Here is a 27,103-nt window from a genome sequence, read left to right on the forward strand (position 1 = left end):
AGTATTATTTTTACTTTTCCTGGAACAAAATAAACTTTCATGATCCGTAATATTGTATATCAAGGAACCAGAGATAAAATCAGCAATATTTACATGACTATCATTGTTTTTGTTCCTTAAATTGTAGTTTACTATTAATTTTTATTTTCAACAATATCGGAATTAAATAAACTAAGAAATAAATATGTACTGTAGCTAATTTAATGGATAAAAAAGTAAAAGGAATAACAACTAAGAACACAAAGAGAATTATGCCTCCGATTATCAACACTGATCCATCTTCTTCTCACCCACCAACACAACTCCACACCAACACTCAGAGGTCCTCACCCACCTACTCCACACCAACACTCACAGGTCCGCCTCACCCACCACACCAACACTCGTCTTCACCCACTAACACCACACCAACACTCGTCCTCACCCACCACCACCACACCAACACTCAGAGGTCCTCACCCACCAACACCAACACTCGTCTTCACCCACTAACACCACACCAACACTCGTCTTCACCCACTAACACCACACCAACACTCAGAGGTCCTCACCCACCAACACCAACCTCGTCCTCACCCACCACCACCACACCAACACTCAGAGGTCCTCACCCCAACACCAACACTCGTCTTCACCCACTAACACCACACCAACACTCTGTCTTCACCCACTAACACCACACACCAACCTCAGAGGTCCTCACCCACCAACACCAACACTCGTCCTCACCCCACCACCACACACCAACACTCAGGAGGTCCTCACCCACCAACACCAACACTCGTCTTCACCACTAACACCACACCAACACTCGTCTTCACCCACTAACACCACACACACTCGTCTTCACCCACCACCACCACACCAACACTCAGAGGTCCTCACCCACCAACACCAACACTCGTCTTCACCCACTAACACCACACCAACACTCGTCTTCACCCACTAACACCACACCAACACTCAGAGGTCCTCACCCACCAACACCAACACTCGTCCTCACCCACCACCACCACACCAACACTCAGAAGTCATCTCCCACCAACACTGCTGTCATCTCTACACTATGTCAAAAATACTGTCATAAAAATGTGACCAATAATTAATCCCAGAATCCAAAACTCGCTCAAGTTTCTGCATTGTCAAGATGAATGATGATTCCTGCCAGCATACTAAACTGCCATTGAATGAGCGAACAAGCAGATAGACATGACGTACTGACGATAACAAGCGGATATGCAGATACAACATGAAGTACTGATGATAACGAGCGGACAGGCAAATACACAAGTCGTAGAGATAAAGAAAGGAACAGAAAGATATTTTAAGATGGAAAGGAACAAAGAGACTGAAAAATATCAAGATAGACATACGGAGAAGAGAGGTAAAAATCCAAGGTATGATTTCTTTTCTTGCTTGTCGACTCGTAAATATATTTCACACATAACCAATGAGTTCACAACAACACCACACCAACAACAAAGACTCGGTGATTGTCCTAGAAGAAATATGACTGCTGTGGTTGACCTTTTCTGTAGCGTGACCCAAACAACTAAGTCAAGTCTCACAGGAAAATAAAAGAAAGAAAATATTGTTAATGTTATCAATCATTTACAGCCGGAAAATCTCTCTCTCTCTCTCTCTCTCTCTCTCTCTCTCTCTCTCTCTCTCTCTCTGGGTGTGTGTGTGTGTGTGTGTCCGGGTTGTGTACTTGGGTGTAGTCAAATCGTTTGTTGGTCATTTACTCGAATTCTACGGCACGGTAATATATAACCAAGTTCTGTAATGGTGGGTTGACAGTTCACAATACCCGTAATTTATATAGCAGTAAGGTAGGATTCTGGGACACTGAAATACCACAACACTACACCATGGAAATTTTTACACTGCCAGATCATACATAACCTGTCTGGTGGCTATAAAATTAAAAGACCTTTTATTGGTGGTCGTATTCCAGCACGAAATTCATACAACGTAAGTATTTATATCCGGGTCGAGCACTACTGACTTAAAATGCCGGGACGGACGGACGGACGGACGGACGGACACACACACACACACACACACACACACACACACACACACACACACGCACACACACACACACACACAGTCTCTCACTACACTACGTAAAAACCTCTAAACTGCATCGTATTTCATGTTGATTTCAATAGCAGGGTGACACAGTGACTATTTTTTTCTCGCCACAAGTTTTTACCGGGTGACATACAGCACACTGCCTCGCCTGTCGCCAACGGCAACGCTCCCGGAGATATATTGATCCAACAGCTGCCGTGAACAGGGATCAAATTGCTCGTTACAAGTGGCCTCGCCCGGACACAACGACCCACCAGAAATGTCACTGTAGCGTAATATCGATCGTGGGATGTTGTTCTTACCAAATTTACAGTAATGATGTAAGTAATATATAATAATAACAATAACAACAATAACAATAACAATAACAATAACAATAACAATAATAATAATAATAATAATAATAATAATAATAATAAAAATAATGCATTACTATCATCGTTCAGGGCGTTGTGGGGCGCACCTCGTCGACCCAGCTGTGAATGGGTACCTGATTATAGTGTAACTGAAGACAGTGGAGTACAGTGCCAATCACAGAGCGATCTTCTGTATTTACGTGATAGAGCTGTACTCTCTTAACAGGCCAATGGGACTACTTTTACTGTGCCGGTAACTGTTGTTTGTTATTAGCGTCTCTCTCTCTCTCTGTGTGTGTGTGCATCATAAATTAAGGTCTATGGAAGGCATATTGAATTTTCCTCCCAGTGACCTATAAAATTTTCATTAGGCTTATCAATTTAGAACAAGGACCCTATTAACATTCTTTTAGTTCACTTGCTGTAGGATGACGGTGGCCCAGAAAGTGTAATGGTTGTGAGAAGCGTGTTATTGACTGAGGTATTATGAGGGTCTTACCGTGACATCCTCCCCTTCACCGCCTGTTATTAATATTCTTGATTATAGTTAACGTGTTATTTGCGTCGTGTTCTGTTATTTTATGTCATTATGATGTTAATTAGTGTAACTATTACCCTGCCTGAAGATTCGACTGTGATTCATATTAAAAATTTACTAATCATCATAAACTTTTTTTTTTCATATTTTACTCAAACATCGAGAAAAAACTCACATCAAAATATATCTGTATATCAGTGAGCAAGGGAGAGAAAATATTCCCATTCAAGAGAGTCACTCCACCTCTTCACCAATGTCTCTTTCGATGCATCACTAATATATTCCTTTAATATAATCTCTCCCTGACTTTTACATCATGCAGAAGAAGTTCCTCGTCCAAGAGAAACCTTTTGATCTCACGTACACTATCAAAGAAGTTTTAATCCCAATTTGACCTCTTTTCATGCTGCAGTGCAATGTGGCTCTTGCTGAGGAACATGTGTAGCCTCCTCTCATATATTGACCCTTGAGATCCACTTTCTTGGTTTAGGTGCGGTATTTTTTTTCCTCCTTCATATTTTGCAATTTACTCTCTCTCCTACACACACCCGGAAGAATACTATTGATATATTCCGTCCATCTACGTCAGAATACAAGTGCTCCACCGAGCGAGGAAACTGCCTATCCCATTCCAATTTAATCTCAGTTTGTCGTATTTTAACACCTCAAACCAACTCCTTCCCTGACAATCCATCTATTCCCCCCCTAGGACCATTCCACCTATCCATCCCAACCCCCTTCCCTTCCATCCAGTACCCTTAACACCCCCCTCCCCTCAATCCCCCTACCCCAATTCCCTCCCTGAACGTCCTTCTACCCATCCTCCTCCTCTCTATCCCCTAGCCTCTACACCGCTCCTCTATCCCAATCCCCTCCACTTTCTCCCGACTGACTGATCCATTCGCTGTCATTGGAAGCTTCACGAGCGATGTAATACACCTATAGTTTTACGAGATTATGTAAATGTTCCTGACTTATTTAGTATGCTTATGAAATTTACATACATACATACATACATACATACATACATACATACATACATACGATTTGGACTCACACGCGTACATACATTAATACACACTGTACATACATTTCGTAATATATGAAATAAATTTAGTTATGACTCCATTACATAATAATTGTCAGTATACTTCACAATCATATTTTTTTTTCTCTGTATTTATTGTTTTTTCCTTCAGTCACTCCCATCCTCTACACGAGTCAAACTTTTATGGAAAATTTAATAATATTCCCACATGGTGATTTTTTTTTTCTTCTCGTTTATCACCCTAAAGCAATCCTGACGCGCACACTGAAAACTGACCTTTATTGCGTTGCCTGCTGTAAATAAAAGAGAGAGAAACGGATGTGGCTGCTGGTAGGAATCACAGACAAAACTGAGACTCGACCTTGCATGCGCTTGCTGAATGTATTGAGGTGTAATAGTCAGCACCCCTCGCCTCACAAGCAAGTGGACCCGGGTTCGATCCCCAGGCAGGGTGAAATTATGGGCAAGTTTCTTTACGCCATTTGCCTCTGTCTACCGAACAGTAATTGGGAACCTGGTGGTTAATCTATTTGTTGATCGTGTTACAGGGTAATGGATAGCCAGTGCAGTTGGCTAGTTGTCCGGTGTTCTTGGACTATTCCTTTTACACTGGGGTCATGCAACTCGGTAACTCAGGGTGTGGCTGTTGTGTCGGCGACAGCTTTTATACCTTAAACAAATTCACGCCTAGGTGGTCCTTGGGCCGGCCATCCTCGTTACACTAGGGGCAACTATTATAGTGTAACATATAGATACTCGGAGAACCTCATCACAGTGAGCGAGAAGTGGACCAGTCAACCTTGCTACCTGGACGAGTTATAGATAAGACTCAGTCACATAGAGAAAAATGTCGTAAAGAATTTTTTTTTCTTTCATATCTCGTTTTTACAGTTACTTTACGTGTAAATCTATGGTGAGCATCGGTAGTTGTAGTGTTGATCATGTGCGTTATATTTGCCAAAGTGGAGAGAAGTAATATGAAAACCCTATTATCGCGCTCTCTCTCTCTCTCTTACTGCATTTTTTACGGGTTGTTTGTAAAGCTTGGGTGAGAGTCGAGTACATGAGAGTAAAGTGTCATGTTTGCCAAAGCTAACAAAAACAGTACAGAAAAAATAATCTCTTCATCTAGACCCAATACCCGAACTCCGTCACTAGCCATAGCCTTTTCAGCTTCAGGTCTGTCACGACTTGGACAACTACCCATGCTTTGTTATCCTTACATGTGAAAAAAAAAGTAGGTGGGTCGTTTTATTAATAGCAACAATATTTCCTTCAATTTCTTACGGAAAAAAAACGTGAAAAATATGTAAAAGTGCGTAAAAGAGATATTATCATCATTTTGAATATACTTGTACAGTCACAATCCAAAGTTTCGACACCCCTCTGGCTGGGTGTTCGCGGAGGCCAGGGTTGAGGTAAGGCTGGGTGATCGGACGCAGACTAGTTCAGCAATGTGGTAACGAGGCACTTACGATGCTCGTGTGCTGTGAGTCTCGGAGTGTTGTGGTGATGGAATGTCTGCGTCCGATCACCCAGCCTTACCTCAACCCTGGCCTCGGTCGAAACTTTGGATTGTGACTGTACATGGCAGGCCGCTCCAACGTTAATAACAGCCTACTAATGATAACTTTCATCTAACCTAACCTAAACTAACCTAATAATGACAACTTCCACTATAACTTTACACACAAACTGCTATAAGTTGCAAAAAAAAAAAAACACTGCGGGAGAAATTATATTTTACGCTATTTTTTTTTTTATTTATTACACACGAGTTGTTCTTCTCTACGACCGTCTGAGCCGTCATCAACGTTTGTAATAACCCGCACCAATGACATTCACTCCAGATTTACAAGCACACGGTAAAAACAAACAGATTTTTTGTCTCATTTCTAAGGTTATCTAAAGATTTATAATAACTTTACAATACCAAAACTTAAGTGATATTGTACAGGCAAGACATAATAAAAAAAGCATAAACCAAGATTATTTCCTCCCTACGTCACCTGTCAGTACTACAAACCGATAATCTCCGTTGCAAAATGATTGACAAGCCGTTAAAATGATTGTAAAATAGGAGTAAAGCTGCACTGGAAAACAAGGTTTATACGCTAGTTTTCCCCTAGTTTCGATGAACACGAACAGAATTTGTAATAACCCACACCACCAACACTCACTGGAAATTCAAGCAAACCGGAAAAAAAAAGATAAAAAATAAAAAGCAAAAATAGTGTGAGAAAAATAAATAAACCAGGGAGGTGAAGGGAGGGTGGTTACGCTACTATTCAGAGTGTTGGTGGATTAACCTGGGTCCTCCCTACTACTGCCGTGTGTGTGTGTGTGTGTGTGTGTGTGTGTGTGTGTGTGTGTGTGTGTGTGATAACCCTTCGACTCTACAACTATGAGAAACTTTTTTTTTTTTTACGCTAAGCCGTCTTTACCGTTGGCTTTATCTTTCAATTACAAAAACTTCACTCCACATTTACAAAGAATCCTTAAAATTCTCGTAAAAAAACTATGTAAAAGAGGTTTGTTTGTTTTTACACCAGTTTTTAAAGTTTTTATATCCACGAGACTCACCTCCGCCACCGTGTGTGTGATAACAACTCTACACCTACAATATTTACCGTAAATTGACACCCAAAAACGAAAAAAAAATTGCGTAAACATAAAATACAGCCATTACTCTATATTTTTTTCCCGAGTTTTCGTTCATATATGATACCTTTTTTTAACCTCCCACAACTGGCCGTGTCGTAGCCAAAATGTGTAGTAAATCTCACACAGATACTCATTTTAAAACACCACAAACTAACTACAAAAAGACAAAAATTCATATCAAAATTGCGTTAAAAAAAAATATGTATTTCTTCTTTTTTTTGCGTGTCATGACAGTTTCCAGAGTGTTAGTGTACGTGGCAGGTTCCTCTCTTACAACTGGCCGAGCCGTCACCACCACCATGTTATTATAACCTCCTCTCCCCCCCCCACATCACCCCAAACCAACAACATTAACCCCCCACCATCACCCCCACCCCCACTTTTTCCCAAACTTTATAGGCAAGCTGGAAAAGTTGAGTTTCCCGCTTATTGTGTTTTCCTCCGTGAGTTTGGTTAATGTCCGGGTTTTTCTTTCTGTTTTATTTGGTCCTTTTGGGGGGGGGTTGGGGGGGTTAGGGGGGAGTGGGGGGGAGATGGGTGATATAACCGAGGCTTTGGTTTATAATAATTTTGTTTTTTAGGAAAGGGGAGGAGGAGGAGGAGGGTGGAGAGGAAGATAAAGATGAGGGAAGAAGATGGGTACGGAGAAGAGAGGGTGTGTTTGAGAGGGAGAGAGGCAGGAAAGGAAGAGGGATATGACGTAAGGAAGAGAAGGATACGAACCATTTGGTTAGGGTGAGGAGAAGCGGGAAGAGGGAAGGGAGCCTGAAACATGGGTATTTTCCGGCATCGTAACAAAATTAATATATCTTCGGTGTTGAATGTGACAAATTTGAATTAAAATATCCACCAACATTGTTTCTTGATCTATATTATGCATTCATTATATCTTCGCCATATCAAACGAGGGAAAAACTTCGATATGCTTACTTCCACAACAGGATTTCCTGATATATAACAGCACGCAGATTATTCACAACCAGAGCTGCTAGGATCAGCAGTAATATAACACACAATGTCAGCAGCAACATCACAAACACAATATTAACTCTGAATCATTTATTGTCTGTATGTTTCAGCTGTATATAAATGCACAAAAATACCCGACAGTGTATATACTGTTACGCTACTTGATACAATATACTGTATACTGGTGTACCCATCACGTTCTATAAACACTGTTCATAAAACGTGTAAGCGGATACTGAACGTCAGGAGGGGAAAAAAAAAAGTCCAACTGGAAACAAATTATACAGAATATTTTGTTGTATGCATATTGCAAATAGAACTCGAGCATGAGAAATGTATTTATCAAATGTAATAGTCGAGTATATGCAAATGTCGACGTAACCCATTAAACTATTTTCCATATCTGGTATAAAATTGAACACATCAACTGAATCTGAATGCTAATGCTGAAATTTGGGGGCCAAAAGCCAGTATTCATCGCTAAGTCCCGTAAACTTTACATGTGTATGCAATTATTCCTACAGTTTTGCGTTATAAGTTTTTTTTTTAACCTGTATTTTTGTCATGCTTAAAGGTAGAAAGCTGAGTTTACAGGCGTGTATTTAATTAAAGTGCGATTCATAAATAACAATTAGTAGGGTTTTTTCTTTATTTACCTTGAGAGTTCTACCTTCCGACACTTAATTTATAACTTGTTCACACTATTAGATAAATACGTTCTTAAATATTTATAACAATATTACTAGACTGCCAGATCTAGTACCAATTATTATCAAGAGACATAAATAAGTAGGTAAATATATATAAAGATAATATTAAAGTGTAGTGGAACAAAAGCCTGTTATCCCGTGACGCTGTTTTGCATAATGTTTGTGTTTTGTTTCACCAGCAAAAAAAATAAATCTCACAAACTACAGTATTTTGATTTATTACATATATTTGGGTCATTTTCTTGTGTAATGACATAATGGCAATATTGTATTACATCATCATTACCCAACATATTATAAAACAAACCCAAGTAATAATCTTAGTAATATTTATACAATGACTTTTCATATTCCGGGACGATAGTAAAGTAAAACACACACACACACACACACACACACACACACACACACACACACACACACACACACACCGTGAAACAACACATCGAACTATTTTCAGGCAAGTGTCCGGCGTGCCATCTGTTATCACTTCACGGAACTTGGTCTTGTGCTGAGAGAGGAACCGCACTGCGACGCCTCGGAGTTCGTGACAGATGGCCACAGTGTTGCAGGGGCCAGGGTGAAGCAGCCTAAGTCCACGCCAGTAATGATACTTTAATGAGGCGGCGTGAGACGATAATCTGGATAGATAAGCGATGCCGATGGCAGAAGTTTTTTACAAGGGGCTCAGTAACGTACATACATCTAGGTCGTCGGTCAATGATTTTTTAAAGTGACTGAAATTCTAGTTACAGTATTAGTAAGGTGAAGGGCACAGTGACTAAGATCATAATCAGAGCTGAGGGTCAAGGGAAGGGCCCCAAGGAGCTCAGCTCTGGTTTAGTTCTATTTATAGTTTTGAAACTTTACCATAATCGTGATGATGGTGATTGACCTTGTGCTGAAATTATCGCGAAAATTGTGTTAGATGATCATCAACTAACTTGGTAAATATAACCTAACATGACAGGGTTATCCCGGACAAAAGAGAATGACTGCCATAAGTTGTCTGCATGACAACGATATTTGCACTTGTCATTTGCATTAGTAATTATAATATTAAATCACGAAATTAAAATATTATCAATATCTCTTCAGTATGGCAAATACACATTTGCTCGTTATTATCACATAATGGTGGAATTACTTGAAATTAGGCTTGATTTTTGCCCGTAAAGAAGCTTAGCTTTCATAATGTTCCATTACCTTAATGTTTTAGAGGTCGAAAAAGCTTTTACATCTCATACATACATACAAATATGCCTCCCAGCCACACCCCCACCACCCCGCCTCCCAGCCTACACCCCCACCCCACCCCTGCCTCCCAGCCTCACACCTCCCACCCCACCCCACCCCACCCTGCCTCCCAGCCCACACCCCCCACCCCCACCCTGCCTCCCAGCCCACACCCCAACCCCACCCTGCCTCCCAGCCCACACCCCCACCCCACCCCGCCTCCCAGCCTACACCCCCACACCACCCCGCCTCCCAGCCTACACCCCACCCCACCCTGCCTCAGCCTGGCTAGCCTGTTATTACTCCAATATTAAAACCATAACATCGGCAGTAATAGCGGCGCCAATTGGAACATCTCCTGAATGTGTCGATATTATGTTTCCGTCCTGATGGTGGCGTGTGACAGTTACTATAATTTGTTAACCAGCGGAAGCGAGGCTACAGTTTTAACACCTTTACCCCCGAGAAATGAAAAATGATGTTCCGGTCAACCCCTGAACTGACAGTCAACGAGAACTTGTTAAGTTGAGTTCTGCCCACCATAAACATCAGAACGTACATTGTATCTGTCTTCCACTCTCTCCTATTTACAGTATTTTATTGATTCTGTTGAAGGAAGATATTCTACGTTTCTCCAATACCGCAAGTTATTGGTCTTTATTGCTCCCAAGTCCAGTAAACTGTAATCATGGGTGCAGAAATGGCTCTCTCAGGATGACAGTGAAGTTTTCATTGTCACTTCATATGGTGAGTAAGTAAAAATCATTAATATAGAATAAATACAATTCACTGTCTCATCCCTTCGCACCCCACCCACCCCGCCCATTTAACCATCTCTTCACTCTGTTCACCATTTCTCCTTCTCCCACCCTTCCCCACATCTCTTATTTCATCACCACCTCCTCTTCCCATCATGACTAGTCCATCTCTGCTCTTGACTTCTCCTCCTCCTCCCTCCCAACAGAAACAGTAAAATATGAATAATGCAACGACGTAAGTTTGTATTCATGCAAACGTGTTCATATTTGCGTGTACTCATTTTACGTTCATAGACAACCTCCCTCCATCCTCTCCCTCCTCCCTCCCCACCCCATGTGTTGTTCCTGCAAAAACGAGTGTTAGCGTGGCAACACTTACACCAACCAACAAACAGGTAATTTGTAAATACCGAAAGCCATTACCAAAAAAAAAATAGAGTAAGAGGAAAAAGAGAATTTGAGATTTTTGTTTTATAGTTTCTTAAATGTTTGTGTACAGTATATATAAATTTAATGTTTTTTTTTTTTTTTTGCTTGTCTCATGTCCCTCTGTGTATGAGGAGGTTCTTTGGTTCATTGTGACACGTATGAATAGAGATAAGGAGACGCTAAAAGATGTATATTAAGGTTTTGTAGTATTTCTATACAAGTTGATGATGGTATATAGACAGGGAGTCTGTTTAACTAATGTCAACAGGCGAGTCTTTGTGATGAGAATAAATATAGATAAATAAGTAAGTTTATGTTAAGATAATATTTGGAAGTGGTGGTGTGTGTGTGTGTGTGTGTGTGTGTATGATTGGATAGATATATATGTGTACTCAAAATATCACAATTCACTGCATGATATATCGATGTAATATAGTGTATATATGAGCAAGGTAAACAGACTTAAATTACGGGACTTTAAATTTGTGTACGATACAAGATTTACTGTATATAGGTTAGAGGTTTATCTCACAACACCTGTAGCTTTTGTAGGGCTCATGTAACACCTGTAACTCACCTGTATCATAACTCACTGTGTAACTTTTGGGCTATAACCATAAAAAAAAATTAATCAATGAAATGGAACGAAAATGTAAAGTCTCTCAATATTTTGTTACTCCAGCGACTTAGGAGCTATGAATAGTTAGTTAACAAGTTTGGAGACACTGTCATACGCGGTGGTGAAAATATTGATAATTATACACAGGAAAAATAGCTTCAGTTGATAAATAAAATAAAAAACTCTCCCTGACAAATTTCCAAAAGGGATATAAAAATTTCCCTTCACAAGCGACTCGATGCATTAATCTTACTAAACAATAACTATCTGCATCCGTTAGATATTATAATTATTCTGAATTATCAAACTTTACCAAAACCAAAAATAAAATAATAAAAAAATATATATGAATAAAGACACACACACACACACACACACACACACACACACACACACACACACACACACACACACACACACACAACACACACACAACAAAAGTTGAGAAGCAAAATTTGCATACATTTTAAAACAGTTGAAAGGAAGAGTAGGTGCAGAAGTAGGAGGATGAGGAGGAGATTGATAAATAGGAGGATGAGGAGGAGATGGATAAATAGGAGGAGGAGGAGGAGGAGGAGGAAGAAGAGTCCTCCACCAATAAAACAGTAAAATTTTTGGAGAACCTGAGACAACTTGTGGCAGAAGGCCCTGAGAGTTAAGAGACGGCAGACGAGGCAGAAAACTTTGTAGTGGCAGACATGCTCCTTTTTTCTCCCGCCTCTTTCTTTCTTCCTAAGTTTTTTTTTTAACACACACGGAAGCTGCAGATTACATTCGCTAGCACGTGACTTCACTCTCTGAGGATACAAGTAGCTGATTTAGGGTTAATCTTTTTTTTTAGGTTTATGAATAATCGAAGACTGAGACTGATCTTGGGAAGAGTAAACTTATCATTATTATTATTAATATTATTATTATTATTATTATTATTTTATATAGTGAGATAAAACGACATTTCAACTACTTTATTAAAAATTTGCTTTATTTATTTTATTTTTATTTTTTTTCATTTTCCTTCATATTTAATCAACGTCTCTCTCTCTATACTTTTACTTTCTTCGATGTCATGTTGTCGTTGTGCCTCACTTTTACACTTGTTTCACGGTGTATTTTTTGACAGGGTTGTTTTCTCTTTACAGCAAATGATCTCTCCGGAAATAGAGTTTTAGTCACAACAAACACACACACACACACACACACACACACACACACACACACCGTAGTTAAAACCAGCTCACTGAAATTTAAAATCGTCTTATTTCTATTCTTTAGTGAACCTCCTGCAGAAAAATGTATTGCTGCTGTTACTCTCTTAACCATCTTTAAGTTATGTTCTTTTATCTTTTGTACTTGAGGTAATCTACATATTCTCGTCAAATTCCACCATTATTTTCTGGGAGCGGCTTAACACACGCACGAGATCAGTTTGTGAATGTTGGATACAGAACGAACTATTGTGAGCGATGGCCAGCATGACGCACACCACGTATCTAATTCACCACAGTAACACACAACTTCAAAATATCTAGGGTTTTTATTCCCAAGAGTTGGCTGTACCCCCACCTACCACCTCACCCCACCCAACCCCATCCCACCCCACCCAAACCCCACCCCACCTCACCACCTCACCTCACCACCTCACCACCCCACCCCACCCTACCCGCCACCTCCACGTATTTGACACACTACCCGGGGGGAGGTGGTAGTGTCACGTCACCCTGGGCGTTGGCAACTCGAGGGTGTGGGGTCGTTCTGAGGCTGCCTCGCTTTTCTCTACTGCTAAACTTTGTAACTCTTCACCTCCTCACGTCTCTGCAGCCAGTTATGTACCCGTCCTTCGTTAAAAAGCAAAGTTCCCACCTTCTAAAAAAACACTTTATTCAGTTGTTCTTTTACAGTCCCTCAATGAAAACACCTGATTATAACCGTAGATTTATTCATAATAACAAAATCATTAATACAGGTAAGTTAGGGGTGATTAGTTTTTGTATGTTGACATATATTGTTATCGTGTGCAAAGGGTAACCAAACGACCGTCTTATTCTCACCCTTGTTGTGAGTTACAGCCGCATATTCCCTTAAGGCTTAAACGCTGTGCAATCATTGAGTATAGTTAATCTCACTCAAGCTGTCACCTACTAAATAGGAACTGACCTGACTACCATCACCACAAGAAAGCACGAGTGAATCAAGTGGAATGTGTTATCGGTCTTTCTAGTTCCTCATTCACAATGAATAAATTAATGCATCATTATTTAAGCTTAAACAGAAAGACATTTTCTTTTTAGTTGCCTGATTGTCTAGCGTAGACTTTAAGACTGCGGTGATTGACATCATGTAAAAGAAACATCAAATTTGTATCTACACTTTAATCATAACCTTAACATGCAGTGAACGGTGGAGATGACAGGAGGTGCTCTACAGCTGAACACATCTCCTCAGTGTTAATGTTGATGACATAATGTATTACTGAGCTTCATCATCTAAGATTTTTTGCGAGTATTCTAGATTAATAAAAACACTAGTCATCAACAACTGAAAACAACAGATATTTCTCTGGTTGATGTAGACGTAATAATGTAGTACTGCGTTTAAACAACTACTGTAATGTTTTTTTAAGTTAATAAACACAACATATCAACAAATAAATGTTAATAGAGATACATCTCCCTGGTGTATAGTGTATTAAGGTGTGTTCACTACCAACTCTTCCAAGAACAATACCTCAGTTAAAATGTACAAAAAATTACCTGTTAACAAACATTTCAGTCAGGTTTTCAGGTTTGCAAAAAATTACTACGCTATAAAGCCTCCTTAGTCAGAGACCGTAAAGTAAAACGAAACAAGAGAGTTCCTGGAGCAGTGCCTGAGAATCCCACTTGAATCCACGCACTCATTCATCCGGTTAATGCGATTCCCAGGAGCATGGTCGAGCGAGGAGCCTGTCTGCCAGCACCCAGCTGAGCAGACAAACAAACTAACACTTCTGGTGGCGAGAAACATAAACTTTGATATGTAAGATGTTTGTAAGCTGCCTTTCGGAGTTACAGTGACCAGAGTCTAATGAAAGCTTCTAAATTAATATATATATATATATATATATATATATATATATATATATATATATATATATATATATATATATATATATATATATATATATATATATATATATATATATATATAAATAATGGGCACCTTCAAGGCTGGTTGTATGCTGTACTTAAACCTGCAATTATCTTTATTAACGTTAAGAGCTTTTAAATTTATTGGAAACTTCCTCTTTATATCATATAATGAAAATATGAAGGCTTTAAGTGGCTCCTATTTCTCCTGCAGTTTGTCTTGCAGGCAAAAGGTGTGCAATTCTTTACTCCAAAATATGTTTCCTTAACATGAAACAATTGCTGTTATAGTGTCTGTGAGTGTACTTCTCCTTGGTAGACATATAAGATGCTCTACATGCGACTCTTGAAAGTAAGCTTTATAATTACTGCTATTTTCAAGCCATTAACACGGTCTGATTCTTTTTAATTGGGATTAGCCCACCCGTGCACCTTTAAATAAAAAAAGATTAAGAATGCGAAACGATATATATGTCGTGTTGTCAAAGTAAGAGAAACAATTGAGACCCTGCAATTGTGTGTAAATGAGGCAGAAAGTCAGATCAGCAACCTGGGACTTGGGCACAATTTTCTGTGATGCCATATGGCAGCAGGGTCTACCATTAGACAACACAGTATGCTTCCAATATCTTCCCAGGCGGTAGTACCTCCCTGTTTGGTAGCTGCCTACTACCTACTACCTCTAAAATGAGTACTTTACATCTTTATTTCTCACGGCTGTGTGTGTGTGTGTGTGTGTGTGTGTGTGTGTGTGTGTGTGTGTGTGTGTGTGTGTGTGTGTGTGTGCACTCTTCCCAGCTGGGGAACTACTATAAATCATAAATAAAACATGAGTATCAGAGTGTGTTTCTGCAGTTGGTCCATTTCTCATACTCCACAAGTGTGAGTGTATAACAGTCAGCAGCCACCTCGCTACTGCTCTAACTTTAATGGGAAAGATAATTCTCGAAATGCCAGGTAGACAGTATGAGCAAAACACGAGTCTTCCTTTGTGGTTGTTTCATGAATGTTTGATACTTTATGTTGTGTTTGTTTAATATAACATAAATGTTTTATATACCTTACCACCTTCTCCACTACAGAATTTAGTTAACATGTTTGTATTAGATCGAGAATGTTATAATATATTACTGGTATTGTAAGTACAGTATACATTCTAGGTTACGAAATACAACAGGGACTTACAATACGATAAAAATAGATAATAATCACCATACATACACGATAGAGTATTGAGTCAGTACTGAGGTGTGTGTGTGTGCGTGTGTGTGTGCGTGTGTGTGTGTGTGTGTTTTCAAATTGCACAAGTAAATAGTAGAGTTCATCCCACATAGTTTAGATCCCCCACAGCTCCCCCATCCCCCTGTGTCGAGCGACCTCTGGCTGGGCTCACTTAATCCAGGGGAGCTTCACGCGGCTTCTGGTCGTTCCTGAGAGATTTAAGAGCAAGAGAGAAGTTCAGTCGGGTGCACAAGAACTTAGCCAACCACTCTTAGTTTTATTTCTGTGGCGTTAGAGAAAGAAAAAAAAGTTAGACTTCATTTCCTGTCAATTATTTTAATACTCCTCGATGTTTAATTAATTTTATCTCATTTAATCTAGATTTTACTCTTTATTATCAATTTAGTTTATTTATTACGTTTTCTTCTATGACCTACACTCCTATCCACTGCCTCAAAGAGAGTCACTTTAGTTATTATTGTAAAGAACATCTGTGACCCAGCTGCCCCAGTTTTCATATAGTCATCAGAATCAATTACAGACCATGACGAAACTAGACACTTTATTTTGCCGTTTCAGTTCACCGAGTCTGTCAAATATTCAACTCCATTCAATCGTCACACTTCATCAATTTCGGACTGTGTTTCACCCCATTCATCCACTCGACTTCAATTCGGTTGGTTTTATCCTTTTCACTTCATCCACCTCGACACGTTGTCAACTCAGGTAAAAATCATTAATCTTGATTTAGTTTGGTAGATATATATATCAATAAAAGACTATCTACGTGGTTACTTTGGGAAAAATCAAGCTATCATAATTTTTTTTTAACGTGGGAAGTTTGTTTTTACGTTTGTTTTAGTGTACAGTAATTGTCGTTTGTAATCTCTCTCTCTCTCTCTCTCTCTCTCTCTCTCTCTCTCTCTCTCTCTCTCTCAAATATCTTCCTTTACCCATAATATCAAATCTAATAAATCACACCATGATTACATTTTATACGTCTTGAAAACAACTTAAATCTCATTACCTTGAGAACCCGATGAGTTAATTACCTTTTTAATCAAACCCAAAATTAAAACACCAACCTTGATGATAATTATCCCACCTGTATTACATTATAGCATTACCTGTACCTGAAATATACACCCACCTGTAATTTGTACCGAAACCTGTACTTAAATTGATGGTTCTGAATGCCTTTCGCATAATCATTACTAATTCCTTGAACAAAGACCCAAACCAATTTGTATTGTGCTTTTGGAGGTGGGGAAGGGTGGAGGAGGGTGGGAAGGGTGGGGAGGTTGAGAGTGAGGGTGGGGAGAGGTGGGAAGGTGGGGAAGGGATGAAGAGGAGTCGGGGATTAGGGAGGGGCCACGAAGGCACTCTAATCGGATAAGTATGATGGTCAAGGCTTTATTCAGGAGTTAGGCGGATATCGGCCATCGTGTCCGGCCAAGTACAATCTACCGCCTTTGATTCGGGTGATATCGTCACCATAAACATTGCCTGCAGTATTGATATTGGGGTTCTCTCTCTCTCTCTCTCTCTCTCTCTCTCTCTCTCTCTCTCTCTCTCTCTCTCTCAAAATAATGCCCTACCTCACTTTTTTTTCCTGTCAGCCGGTAAGTCGAATTTCCTTTGAGATAGAAAAATACGATGACCTTTATTGACAATATACATTTAGGTCCCTCTTGTCTAGCTCCCCGTCCATTTTTCTCTGAGCGCTGATTCGCAGATACTCCTAAGATAAATTTCCCTTAAATTGGAAACACGAGAAGTGACTCAATTAACCACAGGATCGACTATGGACAGGAAAATGGCGGTAAAATTGCTCAGAGACTCTACCGTGAGTTGGGTCAGTCATCAACTTCAGGTGGGAAATAAAAGAATTTTACGAATGTTTTAGAATCCATGTCGAAAACGGCAGGTAATGACGTCAGTGCTTGTTCATGACGTCAATAACGCTCATGACGTCAGAGGTATATACGTAAGGGGTTGAAAATGAAGGCTTTCGGGAACCACCACTTGTAGGAGGACGACTCAAGGATGGAGCTCAAGGAGATGTGGTGGGGGAGGAGGAGACAGTGACGGAGGGAGGAGGGTAGGGTGGAGGGGCTCTGAGGGCAGCTCTTGGAATGCACCTGCAGTCAAGAATTTGCTTTTGAGAGGGAAAATGAATAGAAATTTTTCCTCGGTGAATATTCGGGGGATTTTCTAGCGAGGTTTAATGTTAAATCCCTCACCGGATGTTTTCAGTTATGTTACAGTAATAATCCAGTCGCTTCAATATTTCAGGATTACAGTTGTCGTTTTAAACTTTTAATGACTGTTGCCTGCTGTAGGAAATAGCTCCCTGTTTTGAGAATTAGTTCATATCTTTTAATTATTATTGATGTCTGTTGTAAGAGTGTGTAATATTGTAAGATCTTGTCCGGTGAAGCAATTTAATACATTCTGATGACAATTATTATTACTTTTTGGTGCATAAATTGACATGACGTTTAGGTACTATCAGAACAAAGGTAATTAAAAAATGGTACAATTATAAGCGTCGTTGTTGAGATGTTTGACCTGTCACTCATATACACAATCAGTAATTCGGTTAAACGCCTTCAGGATTAAAAAAAATTCTATAAATTTCATCCTTTTAGAGAACGTAAATATGATCTGTGTTGTATATTGTTTAAGTGAAAAGGTCAATATGCAACCTACCAGACCCCCTTTGTCCCTCACTCGCTAAAATATTTCAATTTTCATGACAGACAAACTGAAACAAAAAATTGTGAAAATGTGTGTGTGTGTGTGTGTGTGTGTGTGTGTGTGTGTGTGTGTGTGTGTGTGTGTGTGTGTGTGTGTGTGTGTGTGTGTGTTCACCCAAACAATCGAGGCCGAAGAACGAAACAAATGTAAAAATAGTATTACGCTAAACTGATCCTCCACCAAACTTTTATCCATATATATATATATATATATATATATATATATATATATATATATATATATATATATATATATATATATATATATATAATATTATATATATCGTGAAAAATGGAAAAGCTAATAATAATAATAATAATAATAATAATATAATAATGATAATAATATTTATATAATAATATGTTTTGTTGTTGTGTGTGTGTGTGTTTTGTTTTAATAATAATAATAATAATAAATAATAATTCAGTGCTTGACGGTATTATAATAAACAGATCGCTGGAGTTATTAATGAACTTTATCTTTTTCAGCAAGTGTCGTGGATCAGGAAGCGGGACCTACACGTTATGACTTCAGGGATGGTCGTCTTCGCTTCAGACCAACGCTTCCAGGTATGTCCAGACAGGTGTGTTGAGACCAGGTGTACTCAACCATGCCCCCCATACCTATCTGGGTGACTTCAAGCCATCTTTTCATAACAAATTGCCCAGGTGTATTCAACCATTCCGTCACACAAAATAAGGTGCTTTTGCCATTTCTCCTATACCCCCTCCCAGGTGTATTGTACCAACCCCTCATACTTATACCTTGTTGATAATGATGATGACGATGATGATGATGATGATGATGATGATAATGTGGTGTTTGTTCCTCTACTACCATGGTTACATACAGTAGCTTCCATTGCAGAACAAATAATTCTTATAAAATCAAAAGACACCATCGACCTCACTACTGTTGTTATGTTTCAAAGGTCACTGAACTGTCCACAGAGTCTTAGTTCTTACAACAGAATACTTTTATTGAGAGATTAAAAAAAAAAAAAATTCTACAGGTTTTTCATTTAGCAGGATCATCTGGCTCAAGTGTTGTTACTTTATTGTATTTAAAGTGTTTCAGTACCTAGCATGTTTAAGCAGCATTCACCTCACCTCACCTGTTCCTCTTGCATTAATTACACTCTTGGATTTTTAAACTTATCGGAGAGTGAATTTAGATCAACATTTAACCACATTTTATAATTCTGAAATATTTATACACAAGAAATTTCCCTTTAATACCTTTTGGGGGAAAAGGAAGATTATTACACTCTATAAAAAAAATGGTTTGATATTACAGTACCACTATTATAAATTTATCATCCTGATCCTGTACCACGGGGATACTGTATCACTGAAGTTATAAATACGGGTTTACGAAATGACTATGTTAGTTATACTGTATGACACTTATACACCTGTTGATTTAATTAATGTATTAAGTATGTATTTTTTGCATATATATTTCCCAGTACTTTATGATGTTTCTTTACGTGAGTATATCGTCTTCGTCTTCTTCAGGTGATTCACCCAGACAAGTCAGAAAACTGGACCTTGCAGATTAAGTACGCGCAGATGAGGGATGCTGGTGTGTATGAGTGTCAGGTGAACACAGAACCCAAGCTGTCTATGTCTTACAGCGTTAACGTGGTCGGTGAGTGTCCTTGGGAGGGTGTTGGGTCGGTGGTGGGTTGGAGGTGGGTTGGAGGTGAGGGGTGAGTTGGAGGTGGGTCACTGATGGGTTGGAGGTGGGATGGGGTGGGATGGGTGTGGGTCAGTGATGGGTTGGAGGTGGGTCATTGATGGGTTGGCTCAGTGGTGAGTTGGAGGTGGGTCAGTGGTGAGTTGGAGGTGGGTCAGTGGTGAGTTGGAGTGGGTCAGTGATGGGTTGGAGGTGGGTCAGTGGTAAGTTGTTGGAGTCGGTACAGGGTGCAGGTAGGTCAGTGGTGAGTTGGAGGTGGGTCAGTGGTGAGTTGGAGGTGGGTCAGTGGTGGGTTAGGTGGGTCAGTGGTGAGTTGAAGGTGGGTCAGTGGTGAGTTGGAGGTGGGTCAGTGGTGAGTTGGAGGTCAGTGGTGAGTTGGAGGTGGGTCAGTGGTGAGTTGGAGGTGGGTCAGTGATGGGTTGGAGGTGGGTCAGTGGTGAGTTGAAGTAGGTCAGTGGTAGGTGCAGGTAGGTCAGTGGTGAGTTGGAGGTGGGTCAGTGGTGAGTTGGAGGTGGGTCAGTGATGGGTTGGAGGTGGGTCAGTGGTGGTTGAAGTAGGTTGGTAAGTTGCAGGTAGGTCAGTGGTGAGTTGGAGGTGGGTCAGTGATGGGTTGGAGGTGGGATGGGGGTGGGTTGGAGGTGGGATGGGGTGGGTCAGTGATAGGTTGGAGGTGGGTCAGTGGTGAGTTGGAGGTGGGTCAGTGGTGGTTGGAGGTGGGTCAGTGATGGGTTGAGGTGGGTCAGTGGTGAGTTGAAGTAGGTCAGTGGTAAGTTGCAGGTAGGTCAGTGGTGAGTTGAGGTGGGTCAGTGATGGGTTGGAGGTGGGATGGGGTGGGTTGGAGGTGGGATGGGGTTGGGTCAGTGATAGGTTGGAGGTGGGTCAGTGGTGAGTTGGACGTAGGTCAGTGGTGTGTTGGAGGTGGGTCAGTGGTGAGTTGGAGGTAAGTCAGTGGTGGGTTGGAGGTAAAATCAAATAACTGTTCTTTGTTCTTATGTTCTCTTACAATAAGGTTATGGAGTAATTAATTTGAGAGTTTAAACTCCTGTAAACAAACCAATAATCGTATTTTCTCTCATTAAAAATTGGAAACTAAATTAATATCCTGAGTCATCCATTACTGTTTTTTTTCTTTATTTAACAAGTATTTCAGCATTTTCCTACATGTTCCCCTCAATGACCTCGAAAATCACAATTATATATTAGATTTATGAACACAAGACTCATACAGACACCCATACTAACACCTTATTATTTCTCTGGCCTAACTATGGTCATAGAACACCTGGTAACAACGTGAGGTCCAGCTTTTTAACTTAGGCACTTATATGTATATTATTAACGTGTGTGTGTGTGTGTGTGTGTGTGTGTGTGTGTGTGTGTGTGTGTGTGTGTGTGTGTGTGTGGGTGTGTGTGGGTGTTCACTCTATTATAACACCACAATATAGGTGTTATTATCACCCCTCCTGAGCTGTATGGACTTGAACATCATTTACCTATACCAATTTTACATATACAATATTTCTAACCGAATCTAACCAAAAAAATAACGTAAACTACAGAACCTTATCTAAACTAACCTAACCTAAACTACCCAAATAACCTAACCTAACCTAACCTAAACTACCCAAATAACCTCCTCCTAACCTAACCTCTGTTATATAGGAACGATACGGGAAGAAAGAGGTGACGATAAAGAACTACAAACGCCGCTTTAATCCCTAAGGAGCAGTTAAGAGGGGAACAAATATACGGTCACTTTCTAAAGGGTAAACTGTTCCTTGAGCTACACTTCTTCTTGTCCTCTGTGGCCGAGAGATATGTAAATGAGAAGAAGTAACATTAGACCACATATAGTATACGAGAATGATATGATGTTACACAGACAGATTAAACAAGATAATTCTCATTTACCAGTTGAGAATGTTAGGAAATTTAACATGTATAGGATGTATTAAAGTCAATCTTCACTATACATTGAAATAAAGAAAATCTATTGTTGTGTTATAGTTAAAAAGTATATAAATACATTACAGTGGTTGATTCTTCATGGTGTAGGACAACAGTAATAAATTTCCCTCTCTTAACAGACAGGAAACTTGGAGGGAAATAAGTAAAGACAAAGAAATATTTCAACTTAATCTAACTTAATATAAATCTTATGTAACCTTAATCTACTCTACAGCTGTCTATCTTAACCTAACCTAACCTATTTCACCCGAACCACTCTTACCGAGATAGAATAACAAAATTAAACATGATAAACCACTCAGCTGAATAACCTAAAAAAAAAAAAAAGTAACCTAACCTCGATAAAGTTAGTTCCTGTGGTTGTAATATTGCAAGTTTTATATTCCATTTCCATTTTTCCTCTCCGGAATTTGTTACCGAGAGCAAAAATTCACTTCCGGCTGGCTGGTTGGCTGGTACAAGTCGTTTTCACAGACTTTAATGAACCTTGTCATATTGTTTAGCCTCGAGGTTATCGTGGAAGCTTATTGAAAGATGTCCTTCATTAAAACTCATCGCATACAACTGTAGTGTGGCCTTGTCTCTGGTAACTGAAACATATACGTTCATTTATTGCCCCATACTGTTCTTAAGTATCTCAATAAACAACAGTGGTGGTACTCAGACGACCTTGCACCGCAGTGGGTCAATCAATGAAGAAGAATCGTACATCTTGTTGTCGGTAATTGTGTGTTGGGAGGTTCTTTATTAACTACAATCATGATAGTTAAGGGGTCATTTCAAGAGGTACTATTAATGTATAATTAATTAGAAACACATCGCAATTTTTTTCTCATAATCAAAAGAATGATTTTAAAGCAATTATATTAAGATTAAATACAACTAAAAAAAAAAATCCTAAGAAATCTCTTCTCTTTTATAACTTAAATAAATATAATTCCCTAACTACAATAAAATTTTTGCTCCGATTTAACCATCACACAATTTACTAACATTTTCAAATACTTTCCTCTTCAAATATTTTCCCATCGTCTTCATTAACAAATTGAATTTCTGCCGAAGACATTTTGCCAAGGTGGAAATAAAAAAAAATTAGCTAGTGTTATTGGCCTTGCCCATGTATTTTGTTTTATGAATTAACAAGTTGTATTCAGTTAAAAAATATAAAACAGTCAGAGGTGAATCAAGATGACTAGGAATTATTTTTGTTTAAGTGATGTTTTATTTTTATACATAATCTATTTTCATCTATTAATTTATCTGAGCGTGTGTGTGTGTGTGTGTCAATTTTCTTTTCCTATGCTGTGTAATTTCTATTTTTTTAAGAAATTTATACCCGACACGAAATTAATATCACACGATCAAGTTAATAGAAATTTGTTGCTGGCTAATTAGTGCAGCCTAATATATCAGCATTATATTTTCCCCCCACTACACTTTTAACTAATTTCCAACTGGTAACGTAATTTTCAACTTAACAGAGTTTCCCATGAACCATTACTTGTTTTCTTTAATTCTCTCTCATCCGTTTTCTTTCCTATCTCAGCCCCCCTCTCTCTCTCTCTCACGCACACCTTTGCATACCTGACCATACTGAGCACTATACACCTCGTTATCAACACTCTTCATCCCCTTCAGAGTCTCGAGCAGAAATCGTCGGTCCTGAGTTAGTCAAGGCTGGCAGCACTATCAACCTCACCTGCATCATTAACCAGATCGATATGCAAGGTAATGTCATTGAGAATACCTGTACGTGACCTTAAGTGAGTCATTAATAAAGGCAATTAGATAAGTTAGTTAGCTTTAATTTTATCCTCTAGTTTATTAGGTTAACGTGCTAGGTATGTGAAAATCTGTGAAAAATTAAGTATATTTATGTGTTCTTATTTGGAACATTAATTAGGTCAACAGGTAAAGGAAGAAGCTGTAGTTCTGTCTTTAATCTGGTCTTCATTTAGAAATGGTCGCTGCTTAGAAATAATTTTACTAGTTTTTTCCCCATAAGAGCAACTACTGACACCCCCTCCCCGCAGGTCTGGTGTTCTGGTACCACAACAAGGACATGCTGGACCTGCCCCGTGAAAATCAGTACTCGGGAAGGTCAGGACGCCTCCCACCTCACCATTAAGGAGGCCACACCCAAGGACTCTGGCAACTACACCTGCTGACCCACGTCAGCACACGCCGCCTCCGTCGTCATCAATGTTGTCGTCGAAGGTGAGTGACTTTAAGGTGTGAAATTTATGTGTTATTTATAAAGACGTGTCCATAACCAAAACTATACCTCCGAGTGTAATTTATGATTCTGATGTATTTCAACAGACTGCAGTGTGATATCATGATAAAATATTCTAGTGGGCAGCACAACCCTTAAATGAACCTTTGCCATAGCATTCGGCAATAAGAGTCTCTCTCTCTCTCTCCTCTCTCTCTCTCTCTCTCTCTCTCTCTCATATCAGGAATCAGTATTGTATGAATCAGCTGGCGCCAGTAGCCTCACCGCAACAATCACACTCTGAACTGTAAAGTGTAATTCATAAGATTTCCTGGCTGCTCATAACAAATAAGCCGGTAATATTGTATTTTACTAATGACTAAGAGCATTAACCTGTGTATAAACAATTCCCTTGACGAATATGTATATTGAAGAGGATTATTTAGACCGTAAAACACAGACACAAAAGAGGAGAATCGCCAGAGCTCATAAACGTAACCAAATGGACAGCACAGTGCGGAGGGGGTCGTGTGAGCTTATGGTATCAGTCGATGCTGTTGATGTGTCGTCGTGTAGTTTTCAGTATTAGAGTCGTAAACACATTATATTAAAATTATGTTATTTCGACGAACACACAGAGTTTTTTGTTGTGTGTTGACGATACTAGGGAGATACCATGCACGATAGACTGTGAAGATTAAAGCACAAAAGATGATATATAATCGAAAAATAAAAGTTTATAAGGAAAGTAGTTAGTTAATTTGAGGAACTGTGAGTACAAGGATCAGATCACGACCACCTAACGTGAGAGATGCAGCCACCAAGTACACAGTCAACAGCTGGACAAAGAAACAGTTCACAAAAGTACAACAGTTAAACACGACGGGTCAACATACATACAAGTGACGTGAGGGGATCAGAGGATGGTTCACCTGTACTTTTATATACAGGAGTTAGGAGATAACATCAATGAGACGTGTAAGGGATGTTATAAACTGATATTTACACTCGTCACAAACAGTGTTCTAACGAAATAAAAATCTCTCTCTCTCTCTCTCTCTCGTACAACTCAATAATAGCGATGTCGAATACTTGAAAACTTTAACAATAATTAACCCAATCTGTCTTTTCTCTATTACAGGAGAGCAGCCGGCGGCCATGCAAACAGGTCGAGGTAGCAGCTGTGTCCAGGCAGGCCACGGCACCTCACTTCTGCTGGTGCTGCTGCAGACACTGGCTCTCCTCGTCAGGTTTCTCCCCACGCAGAGATGATGAATCAACGGAGGACGGGTGTGCTGGAGACAGTAATCCTCACCATCTTGCCACGCCTAGGAAAAAGGTGTATACTTCTGACGTCATGGCCTACTGTACCTGAGGATGATGTCACAGAAGATAGACGTCAATATCTTCCCTATAGGACCTACAAGACGGGCTAAGGTGTACTGACGTCACCACCTACTGACGTCACGAACTATTTCTATGGTGTTGCACCCTGTTCCCCACAAACATTGTTTCCTAGACGTTATTCACCATTTACTTAAGTTTAATATATCATACGACGTCACACATCCTAACATTGACGTCACGATTTACCTAGATGTCATATTTTTATCATATGACATCACGCTCTAACACGTGACGTCACACACTCGACCCAAGACATCGCACCCTACCACATACGTCATGAATGCCCTCATTTGACGTCATACACCAGGCCACGATGTTTCTCACTTTGTAATACTGAGCTTGGTCTATCAGCCAACTGATATTGAAGTGGTTTTGTTCATTTTATAACCCAGCTATAGTGTGTGTGTGTGTGTGTGTGTGTGTGTGTGTGTGTGTGTGTGTGTGTGTGTGTGTGTGTGTGTGTGTGTGTGTGTGTGTGTGCGTGTTTCTGCGTGTGTGAATTGTTTGCAGTGCTTCAAATCCTCAAACAAGGGGAAATCACTGAGAAAAAACAATGTATTTATGTATATTGATGTCCTGTGTACTATACAGATAGAGTAAGCACATATAATATATTTCATGTGATGTACATAGTAGTGACCATGAGTGTTAGAAGTCTTGCCTCGGGCTGACTCACGGGGCTCCTGCAGTGTGGTGAGGTATGCTATACTGTCCAGGCAAACCATACCACCTGTATTGTCCAGGTACAACCTAAGACCTGTATTGTCCATGTACAACCAAACACCTGTGTTGTCCGGGTACAGCCCATCATATGTATTGTCCAGGTACAGCCCATCACCTGTATTGTCCAGGTACAGCCCATCACCTGTATTGTCCAAGAACAGCCCATCACCTGTAATGTCCAGGAACATCTCAACATCTGTCACCTGGACAGCACTGCAGCTTCTCTCTAGCTTTGTTACTGTAATCATAGTCTAAATAAACATTTTTAAAAAATGTCCTTCAGAGGTTCTTTTCAGCTTAATCACCACCTATACAAGACCAGCGATCCCCAGAGTAACAATGGGTTAATAGTCATCTTGCGAAACATTATGAAGACAAAACTCTGTAAATTCTTCACAAATCATGAAATAAACACAACCTTCCTCGTGATCAGTCTTTAGTTTACCAATATTATAGAAGCGTAAAAGTCTGTTTAGATTATGTTAAATTGTTTACATACTAAGAAGCGTCTAAACATCGAAAACTCCTTAAAAGTACAATGAAATGCCTCAAGTATTTCCAA

At 39.6% G+C, this 27,103-nt stretch overlaps 1 pseudogene; it reads left to right on the forward strand.

The window, feature by feature from the left end:
• The window catches only part of LOC121856664, a 144,867-nt pseudogene extending 117,900 nt beyond the window's left edge, over positions 1 to 26,967 (forward strand).
• Positions 26,968 to 27,103: the final 136 nt, after the last annotated feature.

The sequence above is a fragment of the Homarus americanus genome, unplaced genomic scaffold (genome assembly GCF_018991925.1).
Source record: "Homarus americanus isolate GMGI-L3 unplaced genomic scaffold, GMGI_Hamer_2.0 scaffold23939, whole genome shotgun sequence".
Classification (NCBI taxonomy): Eukaryota; Metazoa; Arthropoda; class Malacostraca; order Decapoda; family Nephropidae; genus Homarus; species Homarus americanus.